The sequence below is a fragment of the Crocodylus siamensis genome, chromosome 2, assembly GCF_052110815.1.
Source record: "Crocodylus siamensis isolate JL-2025a chromosome 2, ASM5211081v1, whole genome shotgun sequence".
Taxonomy (NCBI): Eukaryota; Metazoa; Chordata; order Crocodylia; family Crocodylidae; genus Crocodylus; species Crocodylus siamensis.
Window position 1 is genome coordinate 6,259,335 of NC_143396.1, and position 10,411 is coordinate 6,269,745.

Below are 10,411 nucleotides of genomic sequence, written 5' to 3' on the forward strand. Positions count from 1 at the left end.
CTCCCGGACCAGCACGGGCTCTTGCAAAGAAGCACCTTTGCTGCGCCATCCCCAGCCTGGAGCAGACAAGGCTTTTGGGGACGAGGAGCCAGGTGGCCATTACCTCTGGGATCCAGAGCCCTTCCTCCCATGCTCTGCTTGCAGGGCTGCGGGGTGGCTTCGACCTGCTCCCTGCCTGCAGGGACTGGCAGAAATACCTGCTGTAAACAAGAAATCACCTGTTGCCAGTAGTGCAGGCAGAGCTGCACCTCTGCAGGCCTGATTGGCTAAAGCCAGCAGGCTCTTCACGCCCTGAAGTCCCATTAACTCTTTCCTGGCAGGCAGAAAGCCTGCAAAGCCAAGGTAAAATCCTGCCTGCCGCGGCCCAGGCACATCGCGTCCCCCCGGCCTTCGCTCCTGCACTGGAGAATCGCAGCCCCACAGGAAAACAGGGCTCGGGAAGTCACCTAGTGCAACCCCCCGCTCAAGGCAGGACCAGCCCGGCCACGTCTCCGTCTAGCCTGCTCTAAAACGCTTCCAAGGATGGAGATTTCACAACTTCACCTGTTCCAGTGCTGGACCACCCTCAGAGCGAGAACATTTTTCTTAATACCCAGCCTGGGTTTCCCTTGCTGCAGTTTTGTGCCGCTCCCCTGCGGCCGCAGAGACCAGCCTGTCACAGCGGTTCCCTCCATAACCTTTCTGAATTTAGTGGCACCCCGTCCTCCCTCATTTCAACGGCGCAGCCACTTTTTAATGGTGGACAGAAAAAAACTAGAGCAATTCTCACGCTGCAAAGAACTCAGAAAGACTGAATGCTTCGGACACTGGTTGCCTGTTTGAAATCCCTGGGTTTATCGTGTGCATCACGTGTAGGTGTTTGCAGATCTAACAATGCTAATACACTGTGGCACCCCACAGCCCTTTAAAAAGGATCATACAGCACCGGGGTCTATCACCACCCTCGATGTAACCAGCCACCTGTTACAAATTGGCAGACTGTCATCACATCTCTGCTCGCTCTTCTGTTCTCTTCTCCAGGCTAAATAACACCAGCTCTCCCAACCGGTCCTTGTAAGTCCCGTTTCCCAAACCTCTGATCATTTTTTTGCTTTTTGCTCAACTCCTCCCAAATTTCCACGTCTTTCCACAAGCACGGTGCCCAAAACTGGGTGCAGTATTCCAAGGGAGGCTAAATAGGATGGAGAAATCACTTCCCCTGATCTGGAAGTGACACTTCTGTTAATGCACCTCTGGATGCTATTCACATTTCTATTTGCCACAATACTACTCTGTTGACTTGCTGTCTACCAAATTTTGGGTTTTTTGTTGCAGGACTGCGACCCTAGACAGTTCCCCAGTTTGCATTTGTGCACTGGACTGTTTGTACCTAAGTGCAGGATTATTAACTTGCCCTTATTGAATTTCACCCCATTTAATTCAGACCGTTTCTCTGAATTATCAAGGTCATTTTTAATCCCACCCTCCAAAGTGTCTGCTATCACACCCCGCGTGGTATCCTCTGCAGATTTACTGGATGTCCTGTCCTCTCATTCATAATAAACATGCTGAACAGTGCCAGACCCAGAGAAGACCCCTGGGGAACCCCACTTCGATACCACCAGTTTGATATCGAGCCCTTGATGACTACTCTCCGAGCACAATAATGTACCCAACCTCACAGTAGCGTCCTCTAGACTGTATTTCTTTAGCTTACTAATGAAGAGACAGTGTTTAAAGACCTGCTAAGGTGCATTGCATCTACCACTCTCCTACCCCGCGCAGAACCTGGTCACAGCAGGGAACCAGGTTGGGTCATGATTTTGTTGTTTAGTCTCTTCCTTTCAAATACAATAAAAAATCCTGGAGAAGAACAAAGGTCTGGATTTTCAAGTGTGAGTTTGGGTGCCTCAGCTCTGGGGAACTTCATTAGAGACCCCTTGGAGAAAAAAAGGAGAGGTCTCTTTTTCAGAAAGCACCTGTCTTTTGGGAGCCAAACACCCACATCCACGAGGCACTTCTGAAAGGCCTGGTCTAAAGCCCCATAAGTAATTGCTCACGCAGAAGCTTCATATCACCCTCCGACCAACACCCGCATCCTATAACTGCCACCCCTAAGTATTACGATACCGTGCGCGGCATCTCCCATACAAAACGCATTCTGCAATGCTTTCTAGGAGTTATATCGCATGCATGTGAGCGACTGATATCATTCCTATAAATAAATGCCAGTGGTAAGCTCATTGGAGAGGGCTGAACAATTTTGGGTCACTCATCAATGGTTAAAATCAAAGTGTAATTACTTAGTTTGGCAAAAGATTTGCCTTGAATCTGAAATGACTGCTGACTTTGTAAGGACTTCAGCAACGGAGCTTTTTAACATCCACGGGTTTAACTTTCACACCTGCAGTTCTCGATTTGGGCATTTATATTTATAGGGAGGCACCACTCTTAAGGCCTGATTTAGAATCGGAAAACATCTATAACATCCTACGATTTTCTTTAACTCATAACTCTTCTTTTTTTCTTCTTCTTTTTCTTTTTTGAAGTGCACTGAGATCTGGAAAAGAAGCCAAAGCTGACATCTGGAGAATGCTGTATCTTCAAATAATATTTAATATATAAATATACCTTTAAATATATTCAAAATTTAAATATATTCAAAACCGTGCCAACAATTTAGTGGCTAGTTTCTGAACAGATGTCGACCAAACAAAGAACATTTCACTCTCAGAAGAACTTGGTGGGGGAAGTTAGATGCAACTAAGGAAAGAGCTAACACCAGATCTAGAACTTGGTATTGGCCACTACGGCAACTTTCCTTTTTCAGCCTGACTCCAGGCTAATGACAGCATTTCATTTAACCTGTCTGAGATGATGTAGAAACAGGTGCCATTTTTCAAGAGGTGCAATATCCTCCACCCTTTTGAGCCATTGCCCACTTCCCGGTAGCGTAGCAATCCTGGCAGTGAATGCTGCGGGGTTGGGGTTTGCACAAGGATGCTAATTATGTGAAAAGTTAATGAGATGAAAACACAGCAGCTTTCCCTTGTGTTTTCACTGGCTCTGACAGCGCTATGGCATCCAGGCCAGCCCCATATCCCTCCCACACGGAGGGTGTGAGATGCTTTAGTATCTCCACTCCTTTGGCTGCGTAGACTCTCCCAGGACCATAAAGCCAGACAAGGAATGAACACAGAACAGCTACCCCAGCGCCAGATCCATTAGTCAGTGCCATGTTTTATTGACCTGCAACCTGCACGTGGTAAAGGGAAGCGGTTCACAGGCTCCCCTGCTAAGACAGGAGCAACATCTGCCGCAGCAGCTCTCTGGGGCGGCAGTAAGCAGGACTTTTCTCTCTCAGTATTTAGTTCAAGAGGTAAATCCAGGGTCAGTCCCCATTTATCTTCCTGAATAAAACATAGAGAGGTAAAAATAGCCTGTGTCTGGGAGACGCGCTGCAGAGGAACCCCTAGTGACATCGCGGGCTCAGCTCTCGCGCTGGGTGGAGGATGCTCGGGCGGCAGGACAGCATGTCACCATGCAGACATGGCTGCAGGGGCTGAGTGCCTTCCCTGGTGGCTTAATCCAGACCATGCTAAACAGACACGCTGGGCAGCAGAGACAGCCAGTCTGCGAGGTAGAGAGCCAGCAAGGACAACAAACTCAGTCCGTGTCTGGCAGCTTCAATAAAGCTGCTTCTTTATATTCAGGGCAGCTGAGTCCTGCCTCTTCTCTGCACTGCAAGGGTGGCAGTGCTGACAGCTCAGCGCATGAGCTGAGACTCACCCGGCACGCAGCAAAGCCTGGACATGAGTCTGTCTGTTTAGACAGATCACGGACGCCTGGGGCTTCTGCAGACGCGCTTCGGTGCCATTTTGGTCGCATCCTTTTGGGTCGGTCGACATTGCGACCGCAGAGAAATCGGTCGCCGTGCCACGAGAGCAGGCCCTACCCACCCACTCTGTGTGCGTCGATCCAGAAATGAGGTGGCGCGGATGCTGAGGGACACCTCCAGCACTGGGCCCAAGGCTCGGGTTTCGTACTTTCGGGGGCCCCGTAAGCCCATTTCTGGGGTGAGGCGTGCCAAGCAGAACTGGGCTTATTCTTTCAGCAGCAGGAGAGGTGTAGGTATACCCTGCGTGCCAAGATACTGACCCTGCTTATCACCTGCTCGCCTGTCACTGCTTTCTAGCTGCGCTGCACCATGGCCAAAGTCATCTCATCGGTAGCTCTTGTCTCATATCAGCAGCCATCCAGATGTGAGCGCAGGAAGATGGGACGTGACCTAGCTGTGTAGTGCTGCTGGGCCCACCAAGAGCAGACAAGCTTCTGCTTTCCGAGACTGGGAAAGCAAAGGATGCGCTTGCTGCTTGGTTGTGATGGAGCGTCTTCAGGACCGAGGCGCGGGACACCTGGGGTTACAGCACTTTTTTGGCTGGAGACTTACCTCTAGTGTCTGGGTCCAGACGGTAGACAGAGAGAGCTGGAAGGGCCCTCAGGAGGTCACCTAGTCCAGCTCCTGGCTTGAAGCAGGGTAACCCCAGTCCAAGCCACTCCAGACCAGTGTTTGTTGAACCCAGTGGTGCTCAGTGGCATGGGCCCAGATCCTGAGCTGGATCCAGCTGCCGAGTGACCCTGCACACTGGCACAATCCGGTGTGCGGGCTCATGTCATCCAGCCCGAAGGTCTGAAAATCTGGCAGCAGGGGAACCGTGGCAGGGTTAATAGCTGCAACCCTGGGAGCCGTTCACACCGCTGCTGCTCTCTCCCTGCCAGATTTCCAGACCTGCGTGTGTGACAGCTCTGCAGGCCAGATCCAGCCCAGGGGCCAAAGGTTGAGCACTGCCTACTCTTTGAAACTCCCAAGGATGGGGTGTCTACAGTCTCTCTGGGCAACCAAATCCAGCAAGGGGTGCTACTGCCTGTTAAGCCCTTTTCAACCTGCATGGGATTCAGTATTCCTCTTCACTCCCTGCCCTTCCTGATCTCCTGTGGGATGATGTTGTGCAGCTGGTGCTGGTCCAGATTCACTCCTGCTGGGAGCCACCAACCATGCACTGGGACATCCACCAGGACCATCCACCACGCCAGCATTACTAAAGCACAGCAGCCCCCTGAATCTCTACCTGCCCCTGCCGTGCCTCCATGCTGAAGGCAAGGGGTGGCATGGGAGCAAGGTATGGGGGTGCTATGCCAGCTAGAGGCTGCATCGTGCTGGCAGCAAGATGCAGCTGGACCATCTAACCTGCTGGGCTGTGCCCCAGCTGTGGCTGCCTCCCAGGGGTGAATGAAGGCACATCTGTGATGATGAACAACAGGCAGATGAGATGGGAAAATAGTGCTGTCGCACTCTCTCAAAGGCACCTATTACCAGGCTTTCTAAGCATGAAGCACAGCTAATTAGTCAGAACTAAAACCACACTCCCATGTCTTTGTCTTTTGGCTTTCCCAAGTTGCAGAAAGTTATTCTTCTCCTTCTTGCTTTTTCCCACTTCTTGCTGACGTACCTCCCAGACCCCATTGTGCTCTGGCTACTGGGAAGATCTTTGTACTGGGGGAAGGCCTCGCTACCAGGGGTCTCACAGAGCTCGGAAGAGTCACAGAGGACTCCTTCAGCAAGAGGTTTCATCCGCTGAGGATGCAAAGATTAAAAGACCCCTCTGGGAGGCCAAACAGATCTTGAGGATTGCTAGCTAAGTCCATTTCTACCCATCAAGGGGAACCAGTGTAGTCAGAAAAGCCATAACATAGACCAAAAGAGATGCTACCTTCTCTGGGGTCAATCTCCCATCTCTCTAGTGACATGGAGCAGAAGCTGAATTTTTATGCAGGTCTAGACTGACCTGTCTCTTGCCTGTCTTCCCCTACAGCTTCCAGTCTTGGGAAGTCCTACCTTGGAGATGACTATCATGTTAAATACCCACTCTGAACCTATTCTGTATGAATTTGTCCAGTCCTTATTTGAACCGAATTAAATTACCAGCCTCTATAATACCCTGTGGCAGTGAGTTCCACAGGGGAATCGCACGCTTTGTGAAAAAGAATGACCTCCTCTTGATTTCAAACCTGCTTCCTAATACGTTTAGTGTAGTTCAAGTGTATTGTGTGCGTGATCACAACAAATGGAAAAAATCATCATTAGCACTGGTGGAAGACGATGATGAAGATGAGAACAAGGCTGTAGTAAAAGGAGGATGCAGGAATGAGCTCAAGGAAATGTAAGGGTCTTTATGCAGTTGAAGTAATACATGAAAGAAAGGGGCCAGAAGGTATCAATCATACTACATAAGAGTCCCTCGGGCTCGCTCTTCATTTAGTGATTAAGAGCTCAGATTTTGAAAGACGCTATGACGACTTGGTATGTTGTAGAGACGCGAGGGAACTCCAAAGCCTCGGTCACGTTCAAACCCTGAGCCTATGCACATCAATCTTGCTGTCAAGCAGGAGGATTTCCACTTCAGAGCCAGGGGATCCCCAGCCCATCACGAAGGAGGTATCAGAGGAGCTACGGACACGCTGCGTGTCCAGGCTTATCACAAACTGGATTGCAAAGCCGGGAAACAGCGAAGGCCGAGAGGAGCCAGCTTATGCAGAAGGAGCTGCCAGTTGAGACTGAGCTTGTCCCCTTCCTCGGGAGCTCTGTGAATCGTAACAGAAGAAGCGGACACAGAAACCACTCTGGGGAAACCTTTTCCCCCTTGTCCAGCTGAAGGTCATGATGATCTGACCTCACGAGTCAGTGGACACGCTGCATACTCAGCACCCGATGCATGCCGGGCTGCCCCGTGGCCCCTTCCCGTGGCTGCCCCCCACAGCCTTGCTCAGCCCCTGCCTCCCCGTCACCATGCAGCTTTAAGATCAAACAACTCCACCTCCTCCTCGCCAGCTCAGCTTACACAGACCGGGTTCAGGAAGAGGATTCTTGCAGCAGAGCGCTGACCCGGGAAGGATTTGAACCTGCGGCGTGCAGATGCCAGCTACCCAAAGAGCAAGCGGCGCCGAGCCGAGCCGAGCCGTGTTGTCGTGTAAGCCTTCTGAGAGCAGCCTCCGCGCTGCGGTGGAATATAAATAGCAGCTTCTCTGCAGTCAAGCGGTTTTAATTGCAGTGTTTGAATTATACAAGATTGCTGTTTTTTTCCTTTTTTTAAAAAAAAATGCAACTTGCAAGCGATTTTCTTTCCAAGAGGCAGTCAGGTGCATCGTCTCCCCTCGCCGGGGCGGTGGTTCACCAAAGCATCACCTGGGAAGCCGGAGCCCCTGCCAAGCCAGACCCAAAAGCCCTTATTAAGAAAGAAGGCTTCTACCTCCCCCCTCACCCAACCATTAGGTCATCCCTCGAAGCAAGGAGGCAACCAGGCATGTAGTTACCCAGTACTTAAATTCAAGGACTGCACCTGCTGCTCTACAGTGCTAACGGGGAGTTACCGCTGGGTACGGGGACCATGCACCCAGCCAGCAGCATGATGAGGAGGCTAAACAGCCCCTAGACTTGGGGCCTGGGTTGTCTTCAATTCTTGCTCTCTGTGCAGGCTAAATCCTACCAGGCGCTGAGCACTCAGCTCCTCGTGCAGCAAAGCCCTCATATTTCACTTGAGCGGACTAGTGCCATGGACTTGATAGGGCTGCGGATCAGACTGTAATTTGGGGTTAAGAACCAATTCCCCGCTTTCCGCCTGCCTGTCTGATGGAGACATTGAAGACACGCTCGTCCCTTGAGCCCCTTCTCACAAACTGTGAGCCAAGCCTCTGTGCAGCAAGGGAGAGGGTTATGGTTACAAAGCCTGCACTTCCTGGCTCTAAAATGCGTCGGAGGCAGAGGTATTAACACCTGAGAAGATATGCAACATTTCACACTGCTTCCAGCCAGAAGCAACAGAGCTCTCCCAAGACACCAGCCCAGCACGGCAGACTTCATAGTTTCATAGCTGGTCGGGTCGGAAGGGCCCTGAGCAGATCATCGAGTCCGACCCCCCGCCATGGCAGGAAAGAGTACTGGGGTCAAACGACCCCGGCAAGGTGATTGTCCGGGCTTGTCTTGAAGACCCCCAGGGCAGGAGCCAGCACCACTTCTCTTGGAAGTTGGCTCCAGACCCTAGCCGCCCTGACCGTGAAGTCGCGCCTCCTAAAGTCTAGTCTGAATCTCCCCTCTCCAACTTGTGACTGTTGTTCCTGGTCACTCCTGGCGGTGCTCGGGGGAAAAGGGTCTCCCCCAATGTCTGCTGGTCCCCCCTGACTAGTTTGTAACAGGCCACTAGATCCCCCTCAGCCCTCTCTTGTGGAGGCCTTCCCTGCTGTCCCTGGATCATGCGAGTGGCCTCCTCTGGACCCTCTCCATGCTGTCCACGTCCCTCCTGAAGTGCGGAGCCCAGAACTGGACGCAGTCCTCCAGCTGCGGCCTGACCAGTGCCGCATAGAGGGGGAGGATCGCCTCCCTGGACCTGCTCGAGATGCATCTGTGGATGCATGACAAGGTGCGGGTGGCCTTCCTGACCGCGTCCCCACACTGCCGGCCCATGCTCATCCTGGAGTCAATGATGACTCCAAGATCCTTTTCTGCCTCCGTGCTGACAAGAGGGGAGTTCCCCAGCCTGTAGGGATGGTGCCGGTTGTTCCTCCCCAGGTGCAGCACCTTGCACTTGTCAGTGCTGAATCCTATCCTGTTCTCATCCGCCCACCCCTGTAACCTGCCTAGGTCCGATTGCAGCCTATTCCTCCCTTCTAGCGTGCCCGCATCCCCCCACATCTTAGTGTTGTCAGCAAATTTGAGCAGGTGCTTTTTACCCCCTCGTCCAAGTCACTGATGAAGATGTTGAACAGTGCGGGCCCAAGGACCGAGCCCCGGGGGACCCCACTGCCCACATCCCTCCAGGTCGAACATGACCCGTCCACCACCGCTCTCTGGGTGCGGCCCTCCGGCCAGCTGGCGACACAACTGACTGTGTGGGGGTCGACACCACAGCCCCCAATGTCTTGATGAGAACGGGGTGAGAGACAGTGTCGAAGGCCTTCCGAAAGTCCAGGAAGACGGTGCCCACTGCTCCCCCTGCGACTAAGGATTTGGTGACCGGGTCGTAGAAGGCCACCGGGTTGATTTGAGAGGTTTGGCTTAGTCCTTGGTAAGCATCCAAACTTTTGGGCACTCCTCTGACCAGAGCTACCCTAGGCACACACTAACTGTGCCAAGGAACCTGGTTACAGCTCACTTGTCCTGCAATGAGGTTACACACATGGCTGGAACTTGCGGCCAAACCTTGCCTGGAGAAGTTGGGCTGGAAGGGACCTCAGAGGTCATCTAGTCCAACCCCCTGCCAGAGGCAGGATCCTCTCTATCCCAGCGGTGCTACAGAAATTTTTGCCTAAGTTACTTGTAGACCTACGGTCAACCCTGACACAGCTTTCCCTGTGTTTTCCAGCTAGGCGAAGAGCCGGGTTCCATTTTCTCCACTCCCATCTTGCAATGCGATGCATTCGAAGCCAGCTCCTTTGCAATGAGAACGTCCCGATCTCTAAAACAAAGGCGATCTCCCATTAAACGTGTCTGGAGGAGAGCGTGCTCTATTCAGCAAAGGCACAGCTCATGCCCTTAGCTCATTCCATGTTCGGGGAGGTCAGCCAGGCTTAGGGCATGTTTGTACCGAACCCAGGACGACCGCCAAGCACTGAGCTCCCCCGACCTGCTCCTGCTCTGCCTACGTCCAGTTCTGGCAAGTGGCTATTCTCAGACCTACCGCAGATTGAAGTCCGGACAGTGGCCGTGGGAGGTGACTCTGGAGTGGCTTCACCACCATGGTCCCATGTGCGGCGTGTGGAAGTAGGAGCAGGTAGATGGGGTCACTTGGGGAGCATCTCTGTCGAGGCTGTGGTGCAAGCAAGTTGTTTCTGGACAGGGGAGACATTCTTCCTACCTGGAGAATGAGAGGACTTCAGATCCTTTAGGATAGGGGTGCTCAGCCACTGGCCCACAGGCCGGATCTAGTCTGTGGAGCTACCCCATCTGACCCACAGGCCCCGAAATGGGGTGGTGGTAGTCACTGCTGCTGCCCCGCTGCCAAATTTTCTCATAGGCTGGAAAGCGTGCTAGATCGGCATGCAGAGGCGGCTTGGGCCTGATCCAGGCATACATGGGGCTCCAATCCAGCCAGCAACTCAGGTCCAGTCCTGGTACATATGGCCCTATCCAGCCTATGCCCCTCATTCAAGCCATGGTACCAAAAGACTGAGGCTGAAAACCCCACTGGGCAGTGTATATAAGGGGGAAACGTATTAACTCCCCCAGTGCCCCAGCACCATGGCAAGAGGTCAGAAGCTACAAAGACAGCAGTGGACGAACAGTCAGGAAACGCCTTGGAGCGGTAAATTGATGTACGTCTGTGGCAATGACCGGGGTCTGGGAGTCGGAACCGAATCCCTCCGAGCTGTGGTCCCTAAA

General features: G+C 52.6%; 1 protein-coding gene across 6 annotated transcripts in view; it reads right to left on the reverse strand.

The window, feature by feature from the left end:
• Positions 1–10,411, reverse strand: part of LZTS3 (leucine zipper tumor suppressor family member 3) — an 88,148-nt gene that overhangs the window by 41,721 nt on the left and 36,016 nt on the right. For 3 of the 6 annotated variants that reach the window (XM_090035085.1, XM_090035079.1, XM_090035081.1), the window contains exon 1: positions 104–1,755. The exons of the other annotated variants lie outside the window; for them this stretch is intronic. The gene's annotated coding sequence lies outside the window, so the exon portion shown is untranslated. Of the gene's footprint in view, positions 1–103; positions 1,756–10,411 lie in introns of those variants that run through there. 6 annotated transcript variants of the gene reach the window in all.